Raw genomic sequence first — 24826 nt, forward strand, 5'->3', positions numbered from 1 at the left:
GCACTAGGCCTACCCACGCAAGTGAGGTACCATTTTTATCGGGAGACTTGGGGGAACGCTGGGTGGAAGGAAATTTGTGGCTCCTCTCAGATTCCAGAACTTTCTGCCACAGAAATGTGAGGAACATGTGTTTTTTTAGCCAAATTTTGAGGTTTGCAAAGGATTCTGGGTAACAGAACCTGGTCCGAGCCCCGCAAGTCACCCCTCCTTGGATTCCCCTAGGTCTCTAGTTTTCAGAAATGCACAGGTTTGGTAGGTTTCCCTAGGTGCCGGCTGAGCTAGAGGCCAAAATCTACAGGTAGGCACTTCGCAAAAAACACCTCTGTTTTCTTCCAAAATTTAGGATGTGTCCACGTTGCGCTTTGGGGTGTTTCCTGTCGCGGGCGCTAGGCCTACCCACGCAAGTGAGGTATCATTTTTATTGGGAGACTTGGGGGAACGCTGGGTGGAAGGAAATTTGTGGCTCCTCTCAGATTCCAGAACTTTCTGCCACAGAAATGTGAGGAACATGTGTTTTTTTAGCCAAATTTTGAGGTTTGCAAAGGATTCTGGGTAACAGAACCTGGTGCGAGCCCCGCAAGTCACCCCTCCTAGGATTCCCCTAGGTCTCTAGTTTTCAGAAATGCACAGGTTTGGTAGGTTTCCCTAGGTGCCGGCTGAGCTAGAGGCCAAAATCTACAGGTAGGCACTCCGCAAAAAACACCTCTGTTTTCTTCCAAAATTTTGGATGTGTCCACGTTGCGCTTTGGGGTGTTTCCTGTCGCCGGCGCTAGGCCTACCCACGCAAGTGAGGTATCATTTTTATCGGGAGACTTGGGGGAACGCTGGGTGGAAGGACATTTGTGGCTCCTCTCAGATTCCAGAACTTTCTGCCACAGAAATGTGAGGAACATGTGTTTTTTTAGCCAAATTTTGAGGTTTGCATCGTTTCTGGGTAACAGAACCTGGTCCGAGCCCCGCAAGTCACCCCTCCTTGGATTCCCCTAGGTCTCTAGTTTTCAGAAATGCACAGGTTTGGTAGGTTTTCCTAGGTGCCGGCTGAACTAGAGGCCAAAATCTACAGGTAGGCACTTCGCAAAAAACACCTCTGTTTTCTTCCAAAATTTTGGATGTGTCCACGTTGCGTTTTGGGGTGTTTCCTTTCGCGGGCGCTAGGCCTACCCACGCAAGTGAGGTATCATTTTTATCGGGAGACTTGGGGGAACGCTGGGTGGAAGGAAATTTGTGGCTCCTATCAGATTCCAGAACTTTCTGCCACAGAGATGTGAGGAACATGTGTTTTTTTAGCCAAATTTTGAGGTTTGCAAAGGATTCTGGGTAACAGAACCTGGTCCGAGCCCCGCAAGTCACCCCTCCTTGGATTCCCCTAGGTCTCTAGTTTTCAGAAATGCACAGGTTTGGTAGGTTTCCCTAGGTGCCTGCTGAGCTAGAGGCCAAAATCTACAGGTAGGCACTTCGCAAAAAACACCTCTGTTTTCTTCCAAAATTTTGGATGTGTCCACGTTGCGCTTTGGGGTGTTTCCTGTCGCGGGCGCTAGGCCTAGCCACGCAAGTGAGGTATCATTTTTATCGGGAGAGTTGGGGGAACGCTGGGTGGAAGGAAATTTGTGGCTCCTCTCAGATTCCAGAACTTTCTGCCACAGAAATGTGAGGAACATGTGTTTTTTTAGCCAAATTTTGAGGTTTGCAAAGGATTCTGGGTAACAGAACCTGGTCCGATCCCCGCAAGTCACCCCATCTTGGATTCCCCTAGGTCTCTAGTTTTCAGAAATGCACAGGTTTGGTAGGTTTCCCTGGGTGCCGGCTGAGCTAGAGGCCAAAATCTACAGGTAGGCACTTCGCAAAAAACACCTCTGTTTTCTTCCAAAATTTAGGATGTGTCCACGTTGCGCTTTGGGGTGTTTCCTGTTGCGGGCGCTAGGCCTACCACGCAAGTGAGGTATCATTTTTATCGGGAGACTTGGGGGAACGCTGGGTGGAAGGAAATTTGTGGCTCCTCTAAGATTCCAGAACTTTCTGCCACAGAAATGTGAGGAACATGTGTTTTTTTAGCCAAATTTTGAGGTTTGCAAAGGATTCTGGGTAACAGAACCTGGTCCGAGCCCCGCAAGTCACCCCTCCTTGGATTCCCCTAGGTCTCTAGTTTTCAGAAATGCACAGGTTTGGTAGGTTTCCCTAGGTGCCGGCTGAGCTAGAGGCCAAAATCTACAGGTAGGCACTCCGCAAAAAACACCTCTGTTTTCTTCCAAAATTTTGGATGTGTCCACGTTGCGCTTTGGGGTGTTTCCTGTCGCCGGCGCTAGGCCTACCCACGCAAGTGAGGTATCATTTTTATCGGGAGACTTGGGGGAACGCTGGGTGGAAGGACATTTGTGGCTCCTCTCAGATTCCAGAACTTTCTGCCACAGAAATGTGAGGAACATGTGTTTTTTTAGCCAAATTTTGAGGTTTGCAATGTTTCTGGGTAACAGAACCTGGTCCGAGCCCCGCAAGTCACCCCTCCTTGGATTCCCCTAGGTCTCTAGTTTTCAGAAATGCACAGGTTTGGTAGGTTTCCCTAGGTGCCGGCTGAACTAGAGGCCAAAATCTACAGGTAGGCACTTCGCAAAAAACACCTCTGTTTTCTTCCAAAATTTTGGATGTGTCCACGTTGCGTTTTGGGGTGTTTCCTTTCGCGGGCGCTAGGCCTACCCACGCAAGTGAGGTATCATTTTTATCGGGAGACTTGGGGGAACGCTGGGTGGAAGGAAATTTGTGGCTCCTATCAGATTCCAGAACTTTCTGCCACAGAGATGTGAGGAACATGTGTTTTTTTAGCCAAATTTTGAGGTTTGCAAAGGATTCTGGGTAACAGAACCTGGTCCGAGCCCCGCAAGTCACCCCTCCTTGGATTCCCCTAGGTCTCTAGTTTTCAGAAATGCACAGGTTTGGTAGGTTTCCCTAGGTGCCTGCTGAGCTAGAGGCCAAAATCTACAGGTAGGCACTTCGCAAAAAACACCTCTGTTTTCTTCCAAAATTTTGGATGTGTCCACGTTGCGCTTTGGGGTGTTTCCTGTCGCGGGCGCTAGGCCTAGCCACGCAAGTGAGGTATCATTTTTATCGGGAGAGTTGGGGGAACGCTGGGTGGAAGGAAATTTGTGGCTCCTCTCAGATTCCAGAACTTTCTGCCACAGAAATGTGAGGAACATGTGTTTTTTTAGCCAAATTTTGAGGTTTGCAAAGGATTCTGGGTAACAGAACCTGGTCCGATCCCCGCAAGTCACCCCATCTTGGATTCCCCTAGGTCTCTAGTTTTCAGAAATGCACAGGTTTGGTAGGTTTCCCTAGGTGCCTGCTGAGCTAGAGGCCAAAATCTACAGGTAGGCACTTCGCAAAAAACACCTCTGTTTTCTTCCAAAGTTTAGGATGTGTCCACGTTGCGCTTTGGGGTGTTTCCTGTCGCGGGCGCTAGGCCTACCCACGCAAGTGAGGTATCATTTTTATTGGGAGACTTGGGGGAACGCTGGGTGGAAGGAAATTTGTGGCTCCTCTCAGATTCCAGAACTTTCTGCCACAGAAATGTGAGGAACATGTGTTTTTTTAGCCAAATTTTGAGGTTTGCAAAGGATTCTGGGTAACAGAACCTGGTCCGAGCCCCGCAAGTCACCCCTCCTAGGATTCCCCTAGGTCTCTAGTTTTCAGAAATGCACAGGTTTGGTAGGTTTCCCTAGGTGCCGGCTGAGCTAGAGGCCAAAATCTACAGGTAGGCACTCCGCAAAAAACACCTCTGTTTTCTTCCAAAATTTTGGATGTGTCCACGTTGCGCTTTGGGGTGTTTCCTGTCGCCGGCGCTAGGCCTACCCACGCAAGTGAGGTATCATTTTTATCGGGAGACTTGGGGGAACGCTGGGTGGAAGGACATTTGTGGCTCCTCTCAGATTCCAGAACTTTCTGCCACAGAAATGTGAGGAACATGTGTTTTTTTAGCCAAATTTTGAGGTTTGCAATGTTTCTGGGTAACAGAACCTGGTCCGAGCCCCGCAAGTCACCCCTCCTTGGATTCCCCTAGGTCTCTAGTTTTCAGAAATGCACAGGTTTGGTAGGTTTTCCTAGGTGCCGGCTGAACTAGAGGCCAAAATCTACAGGTAGGCACTTCGCAAAAAACACCTCTGTTTTCTTCCAAAATTTTGGATGTGTCCACGTTGCGTTTTGGGGTGTTTCCTTTCGCGGGCGCTAGGCCTACCCACGCAAGTGAGGTATCATTTTTATCGGGAGACTTGGGGGAACGCTGGGTGGAAGGAAATTTGTGGCTCCTATCAGATTCCAGAACTTTCTGCCACAGAGATGTGAGGAACATGTGTTTTTTTAGCCACATTTTGAGGTTTGCAGAGGAATCTGGGTAATAGAACCTGGTCCGAGCCCCGCAAGTCACCCCTCCTTGGATTCCCCTAGGTCTCTAGTTTTCAGAAATGCACAGGTTTGGTAGGTTTCCCTAGGTGCCTGCTGAGCTAGAGGGCAAAATCTACAGGTAGGCACTTCGCAAAAAACACCTCTGTTTTCTTCCAAAATTTTGGATGTGTCCACGTTGCGCTTTGGGGTGTTTCCTGTCGCGGGCGCTAGGCCTAGCCACGCAAGAGAGGTATCATTTTTATCGGGAGAGTTGGGGGAACGCTGGGTGGAAGGAAATTTGTGGCTCCTCTCAGATTCCAGAACTTTCTGCCACAGAAATGTGAGGAACATGTGTTTTTTTAGCCAAATTTTGAGGTTTGCAAAGGATTCTGGGTAACAGAACCTGGTCCGAGCCCCGCAAGTCACCCCATCTTGGATTCCCCTAGGTCTCTAGTTTTCAGAAATGCACAGGTTTGGTAGGTTTCCCTAGGTGCCGGCTGAGCTAGAGGCCAAAATCTACTGGTTGGCAATTCGCAAAAAACACCTCTGTTTTCTTCCAAAATTTTGGATGTGTCCACGTTGAGCTTTGGGGTGTTTCCTGTCGCGGGCACTAGGCCTACCCACGCAAGTGAGGTACCATTTTTATCGGGAGACTTGGGGGAACGCTGGGTGGAAGGAAATTTGTGGCTCCTCTCAGATTCCAGAACTTTCTGCCACAGAAATGTGAGGAACATGTGTTTTTTTAGCCAAATTTTGAGGTTTGCAAAGGATTCTGGGTAACAGAACCTGGTCCGAGCCCCGCAAGTCACCCCTCCTTGGATTCCCCTAGGTCTCTAGTTTTCAGAAATGCACAGGTTTGGTAGGTTTCCCTAGGTGCCGGCTGAGCTAGAGGCCAAAATCTACAGGTAGGCACTTCGCAAAAAACACCTCTGTTTTCTTCCAAAATTTAGGATGTGTCCACGTTGCGCTTTGGGGTGTTTCCTGTCGCGGGCGCTAGGCCTACCCACGCAAGTGAGGTATCATTTTTATTGGGAGACTTGGGGGAACGCTGGGTGGAAGGAAATTTGTGGCTCCTCTCAGATTCCAGAACTTTCTGCCACAGAAATGTGAGGAACATGTGTTTTTTTAGCCAAATTTTGAGGTTTGCAAAGGATTCTGGGTAACAGAACCTGGTCCGAGCCCCGCAAGTCACCCCTCCTAGGATTCCCCTAGGTCTCTAGTTTTCAGAAATGCACAGGTTTGGTAGGTTTCCCTAGGTGCCGGCTGAGCTAGAGGCCAAAATCTACAGGTAGGCACTCCGCAAAAAACACCTCTGTTTTCTTCCAAAATTTTGGATGTGTCCACGTTGCGCTTTGGGGTGTTTCCTGTCGCCGGCGCTAGGCCTACCCACGCAAGTGAGGTATCATTTTTATCGGGAGACTTGGGGGAACGCTGGGTGGAAGGACATTTGTGGCTCCTCTCAGATTCCAGAACTTTCTGCCACAGAAATGTGAGGAACATGTGTTTTTTTAGCCAAATTTTGAGGTTTGCAATGTTTCTGGGTAACAGAACCTGGTCCGAGCCCCGCAAGTCACCCCTCCTTGGATTCCCCTAGGTCTCTAGTTTTCAGAAATGCACAGGTTTGGTAGGTTTTCCTAGGTGCCGGCTGAACTAGAGGCCAAAATCTACAGGTAGGCACTTCGCAAAAAACACCTCTGTTTTCTTCCAAAATTTTGGATGTGTCCACGTTGCGTTTTGGGGTGTTTCCTTTCGCGGGCGCTAGGCCTACCCACGCAAGTGAGGTATCATTTTTATCGGGAGACTTGGGGGAACGCTGGGTGGAAGGAAATTTGTGGCTCCTATCAGATTCCAGAACTTTCTGCCACAGAGATGTGAGGAACATGTGTTTTTTTAGCCAAATTTTGAGGTTTGCAAAGGATTCTGGGTAACAGAACCTGGTCCGAGCCCCGCAAGTCACCCCTCCTTGGATTCCCCTAGGTCTCTAGTTTTCAGAAATGCACAGGTTTGGTAGGTTTCCCTAGGTGCCTGCTGAGCTAGAGGCCAAAATCTACAGGTAGGCACTTCGCAAAAAACACCTCTGTTTTCTTCCAAAATTTTGGATGTGTCCACGTTGCGCTTTGGGGTGTTTCCTGTCGCGGGCGCTAGGCCTAGCCACGCAAGTGAGGTATCATTTTTATCGGGAGAGTTGGGGGAACGCTGGGTGGAAGGAAATTTGTGGCTCCTCTCAGATTCCAGAACTTTCTGCCACAGAAATGTGAGGAACATGTGTTTTTTTAGCCAAATTTTGAGGTTTGCAAAGGATTCTGGGTAACAGAACCTGGTCCGATCCCCGCAAGTCACCCCATCTTGGATTCCCCTAGGTCTCTAGTTTTCAGAAATGCACAGGTTTGGTAGGTTTCCCTGGGTGCCGGCTGAGCTAGAGGCCAAAATCTACAGGTAGGCACTTCGCAAAAAACACCTCTGTTTTCTTCCAAAATTTAGGATGTGTCCACGTTGCGCTTTGGGGTGTTTCCTGTTGCGGGCGCTAGGCCTACCACGCAAGTGAGGTATCATTTTTATCGGGAGACTTGGGGGAACGCTGGGTGGAAGGAAATTTGTGGCTCCTCTAAGATTCCAGAACTTTCTGCCACAGAAATGTGAGGAACATGTGTTTTTTTAGCCAAATTTTGAGGTTTGCAAAGGATTCTGGGTAACAGAACCTGGTCCGAGCCCCGCAAGTCACCCCTCCTTGGATTCCCCTAGGTCTCTAGTTTTCAGAAATGCACAGGTTTGGTAGGTTTCCCTAGGTGCCGGCTGAGCTAGAGGCCAAAATCTACAGGTAGGCACTCCGCAAAAAACACCTCTGTTTTCTTCCAAAATTTTGGATGTGTCCACGTTGCGCTTTGGGGTGTTTCCTGTCGCCGGCGCTAGGCCTACCCACGCAAGTGAGGTATCATTTTTATCGGGAGACTTGGGGGAACGCTGGGTGGAAGGACATTTGTGGCTCCTCTCAGATTCCAGAACTTTCTGCCACAGAAATGTGAGGAACATGTGTTTTTTTAGCCAAATTTTGAGGTTTGCAATGTTTCTGGGTAACAGAACCTGGTCCGAGCCCCGCAAGTCACCCCTCCTTGGATTCCCCTAGGTCTCTAGTTTTCAGAAATGCACAGGTTTGGTAGGTTTCCCTAGGTGCCGGCTGAACTAGAGGCCAAAATCTACAGGTAGGCACTTCGCAAAAAACACCTCTGTTTTCTTCCAAAATTTTGGATGTGTCCACGTTGCGTTTTGGGGTGTTTCCTTTCGCGGGCGCTAGGCCTACCCACGCAAGTGAGGTATCATTTTTATCGGGAGACTTGGGGGAACGCTGGGTGGAAGGAAATTTGTGGCTCCTATCAGATTCCAGAACTTTCTGCCACAGAGATGTGAGGAACATGTGTTTTTTTAGCCAAATTTTGAGGTTTGCAAAGGATTCTGGGTAACAGAACCTGGTCCGAGCCACGCAAGTCACCCCTCCTTGGATTCCCCTAGGTCTCTAGTTTTCAGAAATGCACAGGTTTGGTAGGTTTCCCTAGGTGCCTGCTGAGCTAGAGGCCAAAATCTACAGGTAGGCACTTCGCAAAAAACACCTCTGTTTTCTTCCAAAATTTTGGATGTGTCCACGTTGCGCTTTGGGGTGTTTCCTGTCGCGGGCGCTAGGCCTAGCCACGCAAGTGAGGTATCATTTTTATCGGGAGAGTTGGGGGAACGCTGGGTGGAAGGAAATTTGTGGCTCCTCTCAGATTCCAGAACTTTCTGCCACAGAAATGTGAGGAACATGTGTTTTTTTAGCCAAATTTTGAGGTTTGCAAAGGATTCTGGGTAACAGAACCTGGTCCGATCCCCGCAAGTCACCCCATCTTGGATTCCCCTAGGTCTCTAGTTTTCAGAAATGCACAGGTTTGGTAGGTTTCCCTAGGTGCCTGCTGAGCTAGAGGCCAAAATCTACAGGTAGGCACTTCGCAAAAAACACCTCTGTTTTCTTCCAAAATTTTGGATGTGTCCACGTTGCGCTTTGGGGTGTTTCCTGTCACGGGCGCTAGGCCTACCCACGCAAGTGAGGTATCATTTGTATCGGGAGACTTGGGGGACCGCTGGGTGGAAGGAAATTTGTGGCTCCTATCAGATTCCAGAACTTTCTGCCACAGAAATGTGAGGAACATGTGTTTTTTTAGCCAAATTTTGAGGTTTGCAAAGGATTCTGGGTAACAGAACCTGGTCCGAGCCCCGCAAGTCACCCCTCCTTGGATTCCCCTAGGTCTCTAGTTTTCAGAAATGCACAGGTTTGGTAGGTTTCCCTAGGTGCCGGCTGAGCTAGAGGCCAAAATCTACAGGTAGGCACTTCGCAAAAAACACCTCTGTTTTCTTCCAAAATTTAGGATGTGTCCACGTTGCGCTTTGGAGTGTTTCCTGTCGCGGGCGCTAGGCCTACCCACGCAAGTGAGGTATCATTTTTATCGGGAGACTTGGGGGAACGCTGGGTGGAAGGAAATTTGTGGCTCCTATCAGATTCCAGAACTTTCTGCCACAGAGATGTGAGGAACATGTGTTTTTTTAGCCACATTTTGAGGTTTGCAAAGGAATCTGGGTAATAGAACCTGGTCCGAGCCCCGCAAGTCACCCCTCCTTGGATTCCCCTAGGTCTCTAGTTTTCAGAAATGCACAGGTTTGGTAGGTTTCCCTAGGTGCCTGCTGAGCTAGAGGGCAAAATCTACAGGTAGGCACTTCGCAAAAAACACCTCTGTTTTCTTCCAAAATTTTGGATGTGTCCACGTTGCGCTTTGGGGTGTTTCCTGTCGCGGGCGCTAGGCCTAGCCACGCAAGAGAGGTATCATTTTTATCGGGAGAGTTGGGGGAACGCTGGGTGGAAGGAAATTTGTGGCTCCTCTCAGATTCCAGAACTTTCTGCCACAGAAATGTGAGGAACATGTGTTTTTTTAGCCAAATTTTGAGGTTTGCAAAGGATTCTGGGTAACAGAACCTGGTCCGAGCCCCGCAAGTCACCCCATCTTGGATTCCCCTAGGTCTCTAGTTTTCAGAAATGCACAGGTTTGGTAGGTTTCCCTAGGTGCCGGCTGAGCTAGAGGCCAAAATCTACTGGTAGGCAATTCGCAAAAAACACCTCTGTTTTCTTCCAAAATTTTGGATGTGTCCACGTTGAGCTTTGGGGTGTTTCCTGTCGCGGGCACTAGGCCTACCCACGCAAGTGAGGTACCATTTTTATCGGGAGACTTGGGGGAACGCTGGGTGGAAGGAAATTTGTGGCTCCTCTCAGATTCCAGAACTTTCTGCCACAGAAATGTGAGGAACATGTGTTTTTTTAGCCAAATTTTGAGGTTTGCAAAGGATTCTGGGTAACAGAACCTGGTCCGAGCCCCGCAAGTCACCCCTCCTTGGATTCCCCTAGGTCTCTAGTTTTCAGAAATGCACAGGTTCGGTAGGTTTCCCTAGGTGCCGGCTGAGCTAGAGGCCAAAATCTACAGGTAGGCACTTCGCAAAAAACACCTCTGTTTTCTTCCAAAATTTAGGATGTGTCCACGTTGCGCTTTGGGGTGTTTCCTGTCGCGGGCGCTAGGCCTACCCACGCAAGTGAGGTATCATTTTTATTGGGAGACTTGGGGGAACGCTGGGTGGAAGGAAATTTGTGGCTCCTCTCAGATTCCAGAACTTTCTGCCACAGAAATGTGAGGAACATGTGTTTTTTTAGCCAAATTTTGAGGTTTGCAAAGGATTCTGGGTAACAGAACCTGGTCCGAGCCCCGCAAGTCACCCCTCCTTGGATTCCCCTAGGTCTCTAGTTTTCAGAAATGCACAGGTTTGGTAGGTTTCCCTAGGTGCCGGCTGAGCTAGAGGCCAAAATCTACAGGTAGGCACTCCGCAAAAAACACCTCTGTTTTCTTCCAAAATTTTGGATGTGTCCACGTTGCGCTTTGGGGTGTTTCCTGTCGCCGGCGCTAGGCCTACCCACGCAAGTGAGGTATCATTTTTATCGGGAGACTTGGGGGAACGCTGGGTGGAAGGACATTTGTGGCTCCTCTCAGATTCCAGAACTTTCTGCCACAGAAATGTGAGGAACATGTGTTTTTTTAGCCACATTTTGAGGTTTGCAATGTTTCTGGGTAACAGAACCTGGTCCGAGCCCCGCAAGTCACCCCTCCTTGGATTCCCCTAGGTCTCTAGTTTTCAGAAATGCACAGGTTTGGTAGGTTTCCCTAGGTGCCGGCTGAACTAGAGGCCAAAATCTACAGGTAGGCACTTCGCAAAAAACACCTCTGTTTTCTTCCAAAATTTTGGATGTGTCCACGTTGCGTTTTGGGGTGTTTCCTTTCGCGGGCGCTAGGCCTACCCACGCAAGTGAGGTATCATTTTTATCGGGAGACTTGGGGGAACGCTGGGTGGAAGGAAATTTGTGGCTCCTATCAGATTCCAGAACTTTCTGCCACAGAGATGTGAGGAACATGTGTTTTTTTAGCCAAATTTTGAGGTTTGCAAAGGATTCTGGGTAACAGAACCTGGTCCGAGCCCCGCAAGTCACCCCTCCTTGGATTCCCCTAGGTCTCTAGTTTTCAGAAATGCACAGGTTTGGTAGGTTTCCCTAGGTGCCTGCTGAGCTAGAGGCCAAAATCTACAGGTAGGCACTTCGCAAAAAACACCTCTGTTTTCTTCCAAAATTTTGGATGTGTCCACGTTGCGCTTTGGGGTGTTTCCTGTCGCGGGCGCTAGGCCTAGCCACGCAAGTGAGGTATCATTTTTATCGGGAGAGTTGGGGGAACGCTGGGTGGAAGGAAATTTGTGGCTCCTCTCAGATTCCAGAACTTTCTGCCACAGAAATGTGAGGAACATGTGTTTTTTTAGCCAAATTTTGAGGTTTGCAAAGGATTCTGGGTAACAGAACCTGGTCCGATCCCCGCAAGTCACCCCATATTGGATTCCCCTAGGTCTCTAGTTTTCAGAAATGCACAGGTTTGGTAGGTTTCCCTAGGTGCCTGCTGAGCTAGAGGCCAAAATCTACAGGTAGGCACTTCGCAAAAAACACCTCTGTTTTCTTCCAAAATTTTGGATGTGTCCACGTTGCGCTTTGGGGTGTTTCCTGTCACGGGCGCTAGGCCTACCCACGCAAGTGAGGTATCATTTGTATCGGGAGACTTGGGGGACCGCTGGGTGGAAGGAAATTTGTGGCTCCTATCAGATTCCAGAACTTTCTGCCACAGAAATGTGAGGAACATGTGTTTTTTTAGCCAAATTTTGAGGTTTGCAAAGGATTCTGGGTAACAGAACCTGGTCCGAGCCCCGCAAGTCACCCCTCCTTGGATTCCCCTAGGTCTCTAGTTTTCAGAAATGCACAGGTTTGGTAGGTTTCCCTAGGTGCCGGCTGAGCTAGAGGCCAAAATCTACAGGTAGGCACTTCGCAAAAAACACCTCTGTTTTCTTCCAAAATTTAGGATGTGTCCACGTTGCGCTTTGGAGTGTTTCCTGTCGCGGGCGCTAGGCCTACCCACGCAAGTGAGGTATCATTTTTATCGGGAGACTTGGGGGAACGCTGGGTGGAAGGAAATTTGTGGCTCCTATCAGATTCCAGAACTTTCTGCCACAGAGATGTGAGGAACATGTGTTTTTTTAGCCACATTTTGAGGTTTGCAAAGGAATCTGGGTAATAGAACCTGGTCCGAGCCCCGCAAGTCACCCCTCCTTGGATTCCCCTAGGTCTCTAGTTTTCAGAAATGCACAGGTTTGGTAGGTTTCCCTAGGTGCCTGCTGAGCTAGAGGGCAAAATCTACAGGTAGGCACTTCGCAAAAAACACCTCTGTTTTCTTCCAAAATTTTGGATGTGTCCACGTTGCGCTTTGGGGTGTTTCCTGTCGCGGGCGCTAGGCCTAGCCACGCAAGAGAGGTATCATTTTTATCGGGAGAGTTGGGGGAACGCTGGGTGGAAGGAAATTTGTGGCTCCTCTCAGATTCCAGAACTTTCTGCCACAGAAATGTGAGGAACATGTGTTTTTTTAGCCAAATTTTGAGGTTTGCAAAGGATTCTGGGTAACAGAACCTGGTCCGAGCCCCGCAAGTCACCCCATCTTGGATTCCCCTAGGTCTCTAGTTTTCAGAAATGCACAGGTTTGGTAGGTTTCCCTAGGTGCCGGCTGAGCTAGAGGCCAAAATCTACTGGTAGGCAATTCGCAAAAAACACCTCAGTTTTCTTCCAAAATTTTGGATGTGTCCACGTTGAGCTTTGGGGTGTTTCCTGTCGCGGGCACTAGGCCTACCCACGCAAGTGAGGTACCATTTTTATCGGGAGACTTGGGGGAACGCTGGGTGGAAGGAAATTTGTGGCTCCTCTCAGATTCCAGAACTTTCTGCCACAGAAATGTGAGGAACATGTGTTTTTTTAGCCAAATTTTGAGGTTTGCAAAGGATTCTGGGTAACAGAACCTGGTCCGAGCCCCGCAAGTCACCCCTCCTTGGATTCCCCTAGGTCTCTAGTTTTCAGAAATGCACAGGTTCGGTAGGTTTCCCTAGGTGCCGGCTGAGCTAGAGGCCAAAATCTACAGGTAGGCACTTCGCAAAAAACACCTCTGTTTTCTTCCAAAATTTAGGATGTGTCCACGTTGCGCTTTGGGGTGTTTCCTGTCGCGGGCGCTAGGCCTACCCACGCAAGTGAGGTATCATTTTTATTGGGAGACTTGGGGGAACGCTGGGTGGAAGGAAATTTGTGGCTCCTCTCAGATTCCAGAACTTTCTGCCACAGAAATGTGAGGAACATGTGTTTTTTTAGCCAAATTTTGAGGTTTGCAAAGGATTCTGGGTAACAGAACCTGGTCCGAGCCCCGCAAGTCACCCCTCCTTGGATTCCCCTAGGTCTCTAGTTTTCAGAAATGCACAGGTTTGGTAGGTTTCCCTAGGTGCCGGCTGAGCTAGAGGCCAAAATCTACAGGTAGGCACTCCGCAAAAAACACCTCTGTTTTCTTCCAAAATTTTGGATGTGTCCACGTTGCGCTTTGGGGTGTTTCCTGTCGCCGGCGCTAGGCCTACCCACGCAAGTGAGGTATCATTTTTATCGGGAGACTTGGGGGAACGCTGGGTGGAAGGACATTTGTGGCTCCTCTCAGATTCCAGAACTTTCTGCCACAGAAATGTGAGGAACATGTGTTTTTTTAGCCAAATTTTGAGGTTTGCAATGTTTCTGGGTAACAGAACCTGGTCCGAGCCCCGCAAGTCACCCCTCCTTGGATTCCCCTAGGTCTCTAGTTTTCAGAAATGCACAGGTTTGGTAGGTTTCCCTAGGTGCCGGCTGAACTAGAGGCCAAAATCTACAGGTAGGCACTTCGCAAAAAACACCTCTGTTTTCTTCCAAAATTTTGGATGTGTCCACGTTGCGTTTTGGGGTGTTTCCTTTCGCGGGCGCTAGGCCTACCCACGCAAGTGAGGTATCATTTTTATCGGGAGACTTGGGGTAACGCTGGGTGGAAGGAAATTTGTGGCTCCTATCAGATTCCAGAACTTTCTGCCACAGAGATGTGAGGAACATGTGTTTTTTTAGCCAAATTTTGAGGTTTGCAAAGGATTCTGGGTAACAGAACCTGGTCCGAGCCCCGCAAGTCACCCCTCCTTGGATTCCCCTAGGTCTCTAGTTTTCAGAAATGCACAGGTTTGGTAGGTTTCCCTAGGTGCCTGCTGAGCTAGAGGCCAAAATCTACAGGTAGGCACTTCGCAAAAAACACCTCTGTTTTCTTCCAAAATTTTGGATGTGTCCACGTTGCGCTTTGGGGTGTTTCCTGTCGCGGGCGCTAGGCCTAGCCACGCAAGTGAGGTATCATTTTTATCGGGAGAGTTGGGGGAACGCTGGGTGGAAGGAAATTTGTGGCTCCTCTCAGATTCCAGAACTTTCTGCCACAGAAATGTGAGGAACATGTGTTTTTTTAGCCAAATTTTGAGGTTTGCAAAGGATTCTGGGTAACAGAACCTGGTCCGATCCCCGCAAGTCACCCCATCTTGGATTCCCCTAGGTCTCTAGTTTTCAGAAATGCACAGGTTTGGTAGGTTTCCCTGGGTGCCGGCTGAGCTAGAGGCCAAAATCTACAGGTAGGCACTTCGCAAAAAACACCTCTGTTTTCTTCCAAAATTTAGGATGTGTCCACGTTGCGCTTTGGGGTGTTTCCTGTTGCGGGCGCTAGGCCTACCACGCAAGTGAGGTATCATTTTTATCGGGAGACTTGGGGGAACGCTGGGTGGAAGGAAATTTGTGGCTCCTCTAAGATTCCAGAACTTTCTGCCACAGAAATGTGAGGAACATGTGTTTTTTTAGCCAAATTTTGAGGTTTGCAAAGGATTCTGGGTAACAGAACCTGGTCCGAGCCCCGCAAGTCACCCCATCTTGGATTCCCCTAGGTCTCTAGTTTTCAGTAATGCACAGCTTTGGTAGGTTTCCCTGGGTGCCGGCTGAGCTAGAGGCCAAAATCTACAGGTAGGCACTTCGCAAAAAACACCTCTGTTTTCTTCCAAAATTTTGGATGTGTCCACGTTGCGCTTTGGGGTGTTTCCTGTCGCGGGCGCTAGGCCTACCCACGCAAGTGAGGTATCATTTTTATCGGGAGACTTGGGGGAACGCTGGGTGGAAGGAAATTTGTGGCTCCTCTCAGATTCCAGAACTTTCTGCCACAGAAATGTGAGGAACATGTGTTTTTTTAGCCAAATTTTGAGGTTTGCAAAGGATTCTGGGTAACAGAACCTGGTCCGAGCCCCGCAAGTCACCCCTTCTTGGATTCCCCTAGGTCTCTAGTTTTCAGAAATGCACAGGTTTGGTAGGTTTCCCTAGGTGCCGGCTGAGCTAGAGGCCAAAATCTACTGGTAGGCAATTCGCAAAAAAACACCTCTGTTTTCTTCCAAAATGTTGGATGTGTCCACGTTGAGCTTTGGGGTGTTTCCTGTCGCAGGCGCTAGGCCTACCCACGCAAGTGAGGTACCATTTTTATCGGGAGACTTGGGGGAACGCTGGGTGGAAGGAAATTTGTGGCTCCTCTCAGATTCCAGAACTTTCTGCCACAGAAATGTGAGGAACATGTGTTTTTTTAGCCAAATTTTGAGGTTTGCAAAGGATTCTGGGTAACAGAACCTGGTCCGATCCCCGCAAGTCACCCCATCTTGGATTCCCCTAGGTCTCTAGTTTTCAGAAATGCACAGGTTTGGTAGGTTTCCCTAGGTGCCGGCTGAGCTAGAGGCCAAAATCTACAGGTAGGCACTTCGCAAAAAACACCTCTGTTTTCTTCCAAAATTTTGGATGTGTCCACGTTGCGCTTTGGGGTGTTTCCTGTCGCGGGCGCTAGGCCTACCCACGCAAGTGAGGTATCATTTTTATCGGGAGACTTGGGGGACCGCTGGGTGGAAGGAAATTTGTGGCTCCTATCAGATTCCAGAACTTTCTGCCACAGAAATGTGAGGAACATGTGTTTTTTTAGCCAAATTTTGAGGTTTGCAAAGGATTCTGGGTAACAGAACCTGGTCCGAGCTCCGCAAGTCACCCCTCCTTGGATTCCCCTAGGTCTCTAGTTTTCAGAAATGCACAGGTTTGGTAGGTTTCCCTAGGTGCCGGCTGAGCTAGAGGCCAAAATCTACAGGTAGGCACTTCGCAAAAAACACCTCTGTTTTCTTCCAAAATTTAGGATGTGTCCACGTTGCGCTTTGGGGTGTTTCCTGTCGCGTGCACTAGGCCTACCCACGCAAGTGAGGTATCATTTTTATTGGGAGACTTGGGGGAACGCTGGGTGGAAGGAAATTTGTGGCTCCTCTCAGATTCCAGAACTTTCTGCCACAGAAATGTGAGGAACATGTGTTTTTTTAGCCAAATTTTGAGGTTTGCAAAGGATTCTGGGTAACAGAACCTGGTCCGAGCCCCGCAAGTCACCCCTCCTTGGATTCCCCTAGGTCTCTAGTTTTCAGAAATGCACAGGTTTGGTAGGTTTCCCTAGGTGCCGGCTGAGCTAGAGGCCAAAATCTACAGGTAGGCACTTCGCAAAAAACACCTCTGTTTTCTTCCAAAATTTTGGATGTGTCCACGTTGCGCTTTGGGGTGTTTCCTGTCGCGGGCGCTAGGCCTACCCACGCAAGTGAGGTATAATTTTTATCGGGAGACTTGGGGGAACGCTGGGTGGAAGGAAATTTGTGGCTCCTCTCATATTCCAGAACTTTCTGCCACAGAAATGTGAGGAACATGTGTTTTTTTAGCCAAATTTTGAGGTTTGCAAAGGATTCTGGGTAACAGAACCTGGTCCGAGCCCCGCAAGTCACCCCTCCTTGGATTCCCCTAGGTCTCTAGTTTTCAGAAATGCACAGGTTCTGTAGGTTTCCCTAGGTGCCGGCTGAGCTAGAGGCCAAAATCTACAGGTAGGCACTTCGCAAAAAACACCTCTGTTTTCTTCCAAAATTTTGGATGTGTCCACGTTGAGCTTTGGGGTGTTTCCTGTCGCGGGCGCTAGGCCTACCCACGCAAGTGAGGTATCATTTTTATCGGGAGACTTGGGGGAACGCTGGGTAGTAGGAAATTTGTGGCTCCTCTCAGATTCCAGAACTTTCTGCCACAGAAATGTGAGGAACATGTGTTTTTTTAGCCAAATTTTGAGGTTTGCAAAGGATTCTGGGTAACAGAACCTGGTCCGAGCCCCGCAAGTCACCCCTCCTTGGATTCCCCTAGGTCTCTAGTTTTCAGAAATGCACAGGTTTGGTAGGTTTCCCTAGGTGCCGGCTGAGCTAGAGGCCAAAATCTACAGGTAGGCACTTCGCAAAAAACACCTCTGTTTTCTTCCAAAATTTTGGATGTGTCCACGTTGCGCTTTGGGGTGTTTCCTGTCGCGGGCGCTAGGCCTACCCACGCAAGTGAGGTATCATTTTTATCGGGAGACTTGGGGGACCGCTGGGTGGAAGGAAATTTGTGGCTCCTATCAGATTCCAGAACTTTCTGCCACAGAAATGTGAGGAACATGTGTTTTTTTAGCCAAATTTTGAGGTTTGCAAAGGATTCTGGGTAACAGAACCTGGTCCGAGCCCCGCAAGTCACCCCTCCTTGGATTCCCCTAGGTCTCTAGTTTTCAGAAATGCACAGGTTTGGTAGGTTTCCCTAGGTGCCGGCTGAGCTAGAGGCCAAAATCTACAGGTAGGCACTTCGCAAAAAACACCTCTGTTTTCTTCCAAAATTTTGGATGTGTCCACGTTGAGCTTTGGGGTGTTTCCTGTTGCGGGCACTAGGCCTACCCACGCAAGTGAGGTATCATTTTTATCGGGAGACTTGGGGGAACGCTGAGTAGTAGGAAATTTGTGGCTCCTCTCAGATTCCAGAACTTTCTGCCACAGAAATGTGAGGAACATGTGTTTTTTTAGCCAAATTTTGAGGTTTGCAAAGGATTCTGGGTAACAGAACCTGGTCCGAGCTCCGCAAGTCACCCCTCCTTGGATTCCCCTAGGTCTCTAGTTTTCAGAAATGCACAGGTTTGGTAGGTTTCCCTAGGTGCCGGCTGAGCTAGAGGCCAAAATCTACAGGTAGGCACTTCGCAAAAAACACCTCTGTTTTCTTCCAAAATTTAGGATGTGTCCACGTTGCGCTTTGGGGTGTTTCCTGTCGCGTGCACTAGGCCTACCCACGCAAGTGAGGTATCATTTTTATTGGGAGACTTGGGGGAACGCTGGGTGGAAGGAAATTTGTGGCTCCTCTCAGATTCCAGAACTTTCTGCCACAGAAATGTGAGGAACATGTGTTTTTTTAGCCAAATTTTGAGGTTTGCAAAGGATTCTGGGTAACAGAACCTGGTCCGAGCCCCGCAAGTCACCCCTCCTTGGATTCCCCTAGGTCTCTAGTTTTCAGAAATGCACAGGTTTGGTAGGTTTCCCTAGGTGCCGGCTGAGCTAGAGGCCAAAATCTACAGGTAGGCACTTCGCAAAAAACACCTCTGTTTTCTTCCAAAATTTTGGATGTGTCCACGTTGCGCTTTGGGGTGTTTCCTGTCGCGGGCGCTAGGCCTACCCACGCAAGTGAGGTATAATTTTTATCGGGAGACTTGGGGGAACGCTGGGTGGAAGGAAATTTGTGGCTCCTCTCATATTCCAGAACTTTCTGCCACAGAAATGTGAGGAACATGTGTTTTTTTAGCCAAATTTTGAGGTTTGCAAAGGATTCTGGGTAACAGAACCTGGTCCGAGCCCCGCAAGTCACCCCTCCTTGGATTCCCCTAGGTCTCTAGTTTTCAGAAATGCACAGGTTCTGTAGGTTTCCCTAGGTGCCGGCTGAGCTAGAGGCCAAAATCTACAGGTAGGCACTTCGCAAAAAACACCTCTGTTTTCTTCCAAAATTTTGGATGTGTCCACGTTGAGCTTTGGGGTGTTTCCTGTCGCGGGCGCTAGGCCTACCCACGCAAGTGAGGTATCATTTTTATCGGGAGACTTGGGGGAACGCTGGGTAGTAGGAAATTTGTGGCTCCTCTCAGATTCCAGAACTTTCTGCCACAGAAATGTGAGGAACATGTGTTTTTTTAGCCAAATTTTGAGGTTTGCAAAGGATTCTGGGTAACAGAACCTGGTCCGAGCCCCGCAAGTCACCCCTCCTTGGATTCCCCTAGGTCTCTAGTTTTCAGAAATGCACAGGTTTGGTAGGTTTCCCTAGGTGCCGGCTGAGCTAGAGGCCAAAATCTACAGGTAGGCACTTCGCAAAAAACACCTCTGTTTTCTTCCAAAATTTTGGATGTGTCCACGTTGCGCTTTGGGGTGTTTCCTGTCGCGGGCGCTAGGCCTACCCACGCAAGTGAGGTATCATTTTTATCGGGAGACTTGGGGGACCGCTGGGTGGAAGGAAATTTGTGGCTCCTATCAGATTCCAGAACTTTCTGCCACAGAAATGTGAGGAACATGTGTTTTTTTAGCCAAATTTTGAGGTTTGCAAAGGATTCTGGGTAACAGAACCTGGTCCGAGCCCCGCAAGTCACCCCTCCTTGGATTCCCCTAGGTCTCTAGTTTTCAGAAATGCACAGGTTTGGTAGGTTTCCCTAGGTGCCGGCTGAGCTAGAGGCCAAAATCTACAGGTAGGCACTTCGCAAAAAACACCTCTGTTTTCTTCCAAAATTTTGGATGTGTCCACGTTGAGCTTTGGGGTGTTTCCTGTTGCGGGCACTAGGCCTACCCACGCAAGTGAGGTATCATTTTTATCGGGAGACTTGGGGGAACGCTGAGTAGTAGGAAATTTGTGGCTCCTCTCAGATTCCAGAACTTTCTGCCACAGAAATGTGAGGAACATGTGTTTTTTTAGCCAAATTTTGAGGTTTGCAAAGGATTCTGGGTAACAGAACCTGGTCCGATCCCCGCAAGTCACCCCATCTTGGATTCCCCTAGGTCTCTAGTTTTCAGAAATGCACAGGTTTGGTAGGTTTCCCTAGGTGCCGGCTGAGCTAGAAGCCAAAATCTACAGGTAGGCACTTCGCAAAAAACACCTCTGTTTTCTTTAAAAAAAATGGGATGTGTCCACGTTGCGTTTTGGGGCGTTTCCTGTCGCGGGCGCTAGGCCTACCCACACAAGTGAGGTATCATTTTTATCGGGAGACTTTGGGGAACATAGATTAGCAAAACAAGTGCTATTGCCCCTTGTCTTTCTCTACATTTTTTCCTTCCAAATATAGGAGAGTGTGTAAAAAAGACATCTATTTGAGAAATTCCCTATAATTCACATGCTAGTATGGTCACCCCGGAATTCAGAGATGTGCAAATAACCACTGCTCCTCAGCACCTTATCTTGTGCCCTTTTTGGAAATGCAAAGGTTTTCTTGATAGCAATTTTTTACTCTTTATATTTCAGCAAATGAATTGCTGTATACCCGGTATAGAATGAAAACGCACTGCAGGGTGCAGCTCATTTATTGGCTCTGGGTTCCTCGGGTTCTTGATGAACCTACAAGCCCTATATATCCCCGCAACCAGAGGAGTCCAGCAGACGTAACGGTATATTGCTTTCCATAATCTGACATTGCAGCGAAAAATTACAGAGTAAAACGTAGAGAAAAATTGATGGTTTTTTCACCTCAATTTCAATATTTTTCTTTTTCAGCTGTTATTTTCTGTAGGAAACCCTTGTATGATCTACACAAATGACCCCTTGCTGAATTCAGAATTTTGTCTACTTTTCAGAAATGGTTAGGTCTCTGGGATCCAGCATTGGTTTAATGCCCATTCCTGTCACTGACTGGAAGGAGGCTGAAAGCACAAAAAAATGCAAAAATGGGGTATGCCCCAGTAAAATGCCAAAATTGTGTTGAAAAATTGGCTTTTCTGATTCAAGTCTGCCTGTTCCTGAAAGCTAGGAAGCTGCTGAGTTTAGCACTGCAAACCCGTTGTTGATGCCATTTTCAGGGGGAAATCCACAAGCCTTCTTCTGCAGCCACTTTTTCCAATTTTTTTGAAAGTCTGGGTACCTCTAGAATCCCTAGGATGTTGGAAAAAAAGGACGCAAATTTGGCTTGGTTAGCTTATGTGGACAAAAAGTTATGAGGGCTTAAGCGCGAACTGCCCCAAATTGGCAAAAAAAGGCCTGGCACAGGAGGGGGAAAAGGCCTGGCAGCGAAGGGGTTAAATGCATCTGTCTCTCCAGCTGGTCTAACGTTTTTCTCCATTTGGCTATAAATGCTAAACCCTGAGGACCCAGACTGTGCAATAAAATCTTTTTTTTCCTGGATGCATTAAACAGTTCTTCATTTTCGTCTTCTAATGCAGACAAGTGATTAAAAAAATACTCTTTCCAGTCTGTCTATTCAAGTAAAGGTACTCCTGGTCGAGAAAGAAATGGTACTGGAGGAGTTAATATGCAGGCTTGAGCACACATTTTCTTCACTTAAATCTCAATGCTTCCTTTAATGTTTTGTAAATAATAGTGTTCTCAATTATATCTCAACTCTTCCTTTATGGTAGTAAAAATAAATTTGTGTATCCCACAACTTAATTTGCCGCTGTAACACACTTCCTCATATGTTTTAGTAGTTGCGTCGTAATAGTTTTGTGCCTTACTTGAATATCCAGGAAGTAAGCTTGCCCCTTACATAGATGCACGCATTGTGTCAATGACAGCAAGGCACGCAACGCGAGTTTGTAGTGCATGAAACAGGGTGGCGCGAGCTCCTCCGTTGCAAGCCCGGCAAAGGCCCCCTTATGGAGAAGCACGCAATGCGTCAGTGAGTGAATGCAGTGCAATCTCGTAACGCATGAAACAGCATAGCGTGAGCTCCTCCGTTTCAAGTCCAGCAACGGCCCAACTATCACGAGCTTGTAGAACGTTAAGGTAAGACAAAACAAAATGTTTGGAAAATGAAACTATACCTTAACGGCCTGAGATCAAAGGGTCTACTGCAGTCACATTCCTTGTTCAATCCTGTCATCACAACCGTCGAGGAGGGATCCTCTGAAGGAGCCGAATCTACTGTGCTTCTGCGCTCCAATTTACAGTTGCTCTCTCCCTCAAAGTAACAATCATCCCACGCTCGTCGCCATTCTGTAAGCACTTCGCAGAGGCACTAAGTGTGAAATAAGTATTTATTAGGGAGAGAGCAACTTCCTACGATCCGTCTTCAATCCGCTCCCAACTGCTCTCTGTCCCTCCGTTCCCGAACGTGGCATCCGGTTACTATAGCAATAGTAACCTAGACATCACACCTTGCGTACCTTGCTGCGCATCGGCATCTGGATGGTGCCACTGCTTTCTGTTTTGCTGCACTGCCAGCTTCACATAGTCCTGCAGCAGGTAGATGGTGGCAGGTGTGATGAGGTGCTGGGGGGTCTCATTGTACCCTCTCTCAGGCAGGAAGAGTGTTCACCCTCATCTTGGGGTGATGTGTAGGCAGTCACGTCAGTGCCTACGGGTTTCTCTGCCAACTTCACAACAGTCGGCAGCAGGGCAGCACAGTGCGTGGGGGTCAGATCCCTTGTCACCAATGTTGTGTTGTGTTGTGGGCCCTGGGCCCACATGCTATGCAAATAATGGACCCAGACACATATGTATGGTACTAATAACTGGCCCTGAGCACATGAGCTTGGACCCTTTTTATTAGCTGGCACCACATAACTCGTGACACCTGTGTTGGGTGGGTGGGGGTGAGTGTGGAAGCCAATCCTCACAGAGTGGCTGGTGGATACACTAGAATGTGTTCGGCAGGACACTACGCAGGGGTCCTCTGAATGGTACCGCCTCCCCACTTCACCCGGCTGCAGACACTGCAGGGGACTGGGTTATGCTCCTGAGTAGCCAGTTTGAATCACTTCTTGATCTAAAAAGTGTCTTCTTTGAATAATACTTATATAAACTTCTTTTGTCGTGATATTAAGTAATTTAACGTGGTTTTCATGCAGCTTCTGATCGGCATCCGTGGTCACACCTCATTCTCCAAGACCCAACCAGAGCAGCTCCCTGCTCCTCTGTCTACAGAGTTAATGAACTGTGTTACTTCCTATGTCAAACTAAACGAGACGTTGAATAAGCTATCAATATTGATTGGTGGTTGACTACGTGTTTCTAATATTTGTCAGAAATACACGTTTATATGAGAACAGTACTGTTGTGCACTACAGTGATGTAAACTCACTTTTATTTAGTGTCACGTGGGTGTGGCAAAGATGGCCTGTGCAACAATTTTAAATGATCTTCTTTAATTTGTGCTTAAAGATGAAGGTCTGTGGAAATGTATGAATAATGATGGCAGTACTTTAAATATAACCAAGACTGATGCAGGAAGCACGTCCTGTTCTAGTGTGAACTGAAGAAATGTTTGGTGAGTGATTCATGGCCTCAATAACTAATCTAATTCTGTTGTTCATTCCTCTTGAGCTATAGGTCACAAGCGCCTGCTCCTCAGAGTTTCCAGAACTTTCTTCTCTGAGCACATCATGGTGGTATCCTACATCAGCACTACGGAGCATACAATTGCTCAAAATGACCCCTTAATGTGGAATTTATGTGACACTCTTAGGCCCTCATTACAACCCTGGCGGAAAATGCCACTTACCGCTGTGCAGACGACCGCCAACATACCGCTGTGGCAGTGGAATTCCGCTACAGCTATTACGACCCACAGCTCGGAATCTGCCATAATCCAGACTCCCACACAAGTCCCCCACACCAAAGGTCAGTGATAAACTGGCGAAAACAAACCTCCACCGTCACGCCAACAGGAATACGTCCACACTATCACGACCCACAAATCAACACAGCAGTCTTTCAACTGCGGTATTCCATTGGCGGTACACACCGCTGCGCTCAAAATACACACACATTTACAAAACACAACCACATTGGACAATTCCAAATACACACACCTGACACACCTACACACACCACACTCACACACCCAATCCAATATAAAGCACACACCCACGTCATCCACAAACCGTTACTAGCAGAATTCTGAAACCACGCCAGAGAGAGACACCACCAGAAACAACACCAGCATCCAAAGACACACAACATCATCACTTACACAACATCCACGCACCTCAAACAACCCACAACAACACATCCCCTCACACATCACAACAGACACCACCTTACACATCACCCACACCACTTCCTGGCACCTCAACAACACCCCAGGTTCTCTGAGGAGGAGCTCAGGGTCATGGTGGAGGAAATCATCCGGGTAGAGCCACAGCTATTCGGATCACAGGTGCAGCACACCTCCATTGCAAGGAAGATGGAGCTATGGAGGAGAATTGTCGACAGGGTCAACGCAGTGGGACAGCATCCAAGAACTAGGGATGACATCAGGAAGAGGTGGAACGACTTACGGGGGAAGGTGCGTTCTGTGGTCTCCAGACACCAGATTGCTGTACAGAGGACTGGCGGTGGACCCCCACCTCCTCCCCCACAACTAACAACATGGGAGGAGCAGGTCTTGGCAATACTGCATCCTGAGGGCCTCGCAGGAGTAGCAGGAGGTCTGGACTCTGGTAAGTCAACTCTTTACTACCTCATCCCCCCCACCCTATCTGCATGCCATCACATACTCCCACCCTCACCCTCACCCCCATCACTCCAACACCTCACATATGCCCCACTATCACAACCCACCCATCCCAATACCAAGCCCTGCATGCAACACCGAAGCATGGGCACCCATCACCAAAGCATGTCCACTACAGATACCCACACAGACCCCAAACCAAATATCACACAAGGACCAAGACAAGAATGCAAGCACTGGAGTACAGGGTCACTCAGCCATTGCACACAATGGCACACACAGATGTTATGATCATGCCTTTACACCCCTGCAGGACCCCAACCCAACGTCACTGGACAGGAGGTACCAGACATATTCAGTCCCTCCACAGAAGAGACCCACAGAGATGACAGCAGCTCTGCACAACTGGATCAAGATGACCAGCCCGGCCCATCAGGGACCTCGGGACAGTCGGTTCCCCTTACACTGGCACAAGC

The sequence above is a fragment of the Pleurodeles waltl genome, chromosome 4_1 (genome assembly GCF_031143425.1).
Source record: "Pleurodeles waltl isolate 20211129_DDA chromosome 4_1, aPleWal1.hap1.20221129, whole genome shotgun sequence".
NCBI lineage: Eukaryota > Metazoa > Chordata > Amphibia > Caudata > Salamandridae > Pleurodeles > Pleurodeles waltl.